Here is a 4,021-nt window from a genome sequence, read left to right as displayed (position 1 = left end):
AAAATAATTTCCTTTAAAAATTCATTTCTTAGCTTGGGACCTCGGAATTCGATTCCGGGAATACGCCCAAGTCCCATATTTTCCTACAGACCCTTCGGGAATGTCAAATCACAGGTCTGAGTCCGTTTACCCAAAACGTTGACCGAAGTCAAATTTATTCATTTTACAGTCAAAGCTTATCATTTTTCATAGATTTTCACATTTAAACTTTCCGGTTACGCGCCTGGACTGCGTACGCAAATCGAGGTGACTCTAAATGAGGTTTTTAAGGCCTCAGAAACACAGAATTTAATTTAAAGCAAGTGATGACCTTTTAGGTCATCACATTCTCCACCTCTAAAATAATTGTTCGTCCTCGAACGGACAGAAGAAGGAAGTACCTGAGTCGGGGAAAAGATGGGGATAATGGCTCCACATATCGGACTCAGACTCCTATGTCGATGCCTTAGGAGGATGACCTCTCCAATGAACACGAACAAAAAGAAAACTCTTCGACCTCAACTGACGAACTTGTCGGTCAAGAATAGTTACCGGCTCTTCCTTATAAGACAAGTCCTTGTCCAACTGGACAGTGCTGAATCTAACACGGGGAATGGATCGTCGTGATACTTCCGAAGCATGGACACATGAAACACTAGATGCACGACTGATAAGCTCGGCGGCAATGCAAGTTTATAAGCCACCTCTCCCACTCGATCAAGAATCTCAAACGGACCAATGAACCTAGGGCTAAGCTTGCCCTTCTTCCCAAATCTCATCACGCCCTTCATAGGCGACACTCGAAGCAACACCCGCTCACCGACCATAAAAGCCACATCTCGAACCTTGCGATCTGCATAATTCTTTTGCCTGGACTGAGCTGTACGAAGCCTATCCTGAATAATCCTGAACTTGTCCAAGGCCTCCTAAACCAGATCCGTACCCAACAACCGAGCCTCTCCCGACTCAAACCATCCAACCGGAGATCGACACCGCCATATAAAGCTCATAAGGAGCCATCTGGATACTAGACTGCTAGCTGTTGTTGTAGATAAACTCTGCTAAAGGCAAGAAATGATCCCACGAACCTCCAAAATCGATGACACAGGCTCGGAGCATATCCTCCAAAATCTAAATAGTTCGCTCGGACTGCTCGTCCGTTTGAGGATGAAATGTTGTACTCAACTCAACATGAGTGGCCAACTCTCGCTGAACTGCTCTCCAGAAATGTGAGGTAAATTATGTACCTTGATCTGAGATGATAGACACACGAACACCATGAAGACGAACAATCTCCCGGATATAGATCTCAGCTAACCTCTCGGATGAATAGGAGACTTCCACAGGAATGAAATGCGCTGACTTGGTCAACCTATCAACAATGACCCATACTGCGTCACACTTCTTTCGAGTCTGTGGGAGTCCAACAACGAAATCCATAGTAACCCGCTCCCACTTCCACCCGGGAAGCTCAATCCTCTAAAATAAACCACCAGGCCTCTGATGCTCATACTTAACCTGCTGACAATTCAAACACCAAGACACATTTGCAACGATGTCCTTCTTCATTCTACGCCACCAATAATGATGCCGCAAATCCTGATACATTTTTGCGGCGCCCGGATGAATAGAGTACCGAGAACTATGGGCCTCCTCTAAGATCAACTCTCAGAGTCCATCCACATTAGGCACACAAACTCGACCCTGCAATCTCAAAACTCCATCATCATATAAGGCAACCTGCTTGTCACCTCCGCGCTACACCGTGTGTCTAAGGACACACAAATGGGGATCATCATACTACCGATCAAGGATACGCTCCAATAACGTAGAACGAGCGACTGTGCAAACTAGAACACGGATGGGCTCAGAGACAACCAACCTCACAAGCTGATTGGCCAAGGACTAAATATCCAAAGCAAGCGGCCTATCACTGACCGGAATATAAGCAAGACTATCCATACTGGCTGACTTCCTACTCAAGGCATCGGCCACCACATTGGCCATTCCCGGGTGATATAAGATAGTGATATCATAATCCTTCAACAACTCCAACCACCTCCTCTACCTCAAATTCAACTCCTTTTGCTTGAACAAATACTGAAGACTTGTGATCCGTGAACACCTCACATGCCACTCCATACAGATAATGCCTCCAAATCTTCAATGCGTGAACAATGGATGCCAACTCCAAATCATGAACCGGATAGTTCTGCTCATGAATCTTCAACTGCCACGAAGCATAGGTAATGACCCTGCCCTCCTACATCAACACTACCCCAAGTCCAATACGTGATGCATCACAATAAACTGTATAAGGTCCTGAACCTATGGGCAAAACCAACACCGGTGCCGTAGTTAGAGCTGTCTTGAGCTTCTGAATGCTCGCCTCACACTCGTCCGACCATCTAAACTGGGCACCCTTCTGGGTCAACCTGCTCATCGGGGCTGCAATGGATGAAAACCCTTCCACGAACCGACGATAATAACCTGCCAATCCCAAGAAACTCTGAATCTTTGTAGCTGATGCTAGTCTAGGCCAGTTCTTGACTGCCTCAATCTTCTTTAGATCCACCTGAATACCCTCTGCTGATACAACATGACCCAGGAATGCAACTGAACTCAGTCAGAACTCACACTTTGAGAACTTAGCATATAGCTGACTATCCCTCAGAGTCTGAAGAACCACTCTGAGGTTCTGCTAGTGCTTCTCCGGGCTGCGAGAATATATCAAAATATCATCAATGAAGACTATCACGAACGAATTCAAATAAGGTCTGAACACTCGGTTCATCAAATTCATAAAAGTTGTTGGGGAATTTGTCAACCCGAATGACATAACCAAGAACTCATAATGTCCGTACCGAGTGCAGAAAGTTGTCTTAAGGACATCGGATGCCCTAATCCTCAACTGATGGTAGCCAGATCTCAAGTCAATCTTTGAAAATACCTTGGCACCCTGAAGCTGATCAAACAAATCATCAATCCTCGGCAATGGATACTTATTCTTGATCGTAACCTTGTTCAACTGCCGGTAATCAATACACATTCTCATCGACCCATCCTTCTTCTTAACAAACAACACCGGCGCACCCCAATGTGAAACTCTAGGTCTAATGAAACCCTTCTCAAGCAAGTCTTGCAACTGTTCCTTCAACTCTTTCAACTCAGGAGGGGCCATACGATACGGCGGAATAGAAATGGGTTGAGTGCCCGAAGCCAAATCAATGCAAAAGTCAATATCCCTGTTGGGTAGCATACCCAGCAGGTCTGAAGGAAATACCTCAGGGAACTTACGAACAACGGGCACAGAATCAATAGATGAAACCTCAGCACTGGAATCACGAACATATGCCAAATAGGACAAACACCCCTTCTAGACCATACACCGAGCCTTCACATACGAGATAACACTGCGGGTAGAATGACCAGGAGTCCCTCTCCGCTCTAAACGAGGCATACCTGGTAAAGCTAAGGTCAGAGTCTTGGCATGGCAGTCCAAGATAGCGTGGTAAGGTGATAACCAGTCCATCCCCAATATAACATCGAAATTGACCATGTCTAAAACAATAATTCTACACGAGTCTCAAGACCCCCAATCACCACAACACAAGAACGATGGACTCGATCGACCACAATAGAATCACCCACCGATGTAGACACATAAATAGGAACACTCAATGAATCACTAGGCATGATCAAATATAGTGCAAAATAAGATGACACATACGAGTATGTAGACCCTAGATCAAACAACATTGAAGCATCTCTATCACAAACCAGAATCGTACCTGTAATAACTGCATCTGAAGCCTCAGCCTTGGGCCTGGATGGGAGATCATAACATTGGGCTGGGCCCCACCACCCTGAACTACATCTCTGGGACGGCCTGCAGCTGGCTGGCCTCCACCTCTAGCACCTCTACCCCCACCTCTAGCTGGTTGGGCGGCCTGTGGGACACCTAGTGCCTGAACCATAGCACGGGAACCTTGATGCAGAGAAATTCTCGAAGCTCGAGGGCAATACCTAGCAATGTGCATCG

The sequence above is a fragment of the Nicotiana sylvestris genome, chromosome 4 (genome assembly GCF_000393655.2).
Source record: "Nicotiana sylvestris chromosome 4, ASM39365v2, whole genome shotgun sequence".
NCBI lineage: Eukaryota > Viridiplantae > Streptophyta > Magnoliopsida > Solanales > Solanaceae > Nicotiana > Nicotiana sylvestris.
This window is presented reverse-complemented; position numbering follows the sequence as displayed.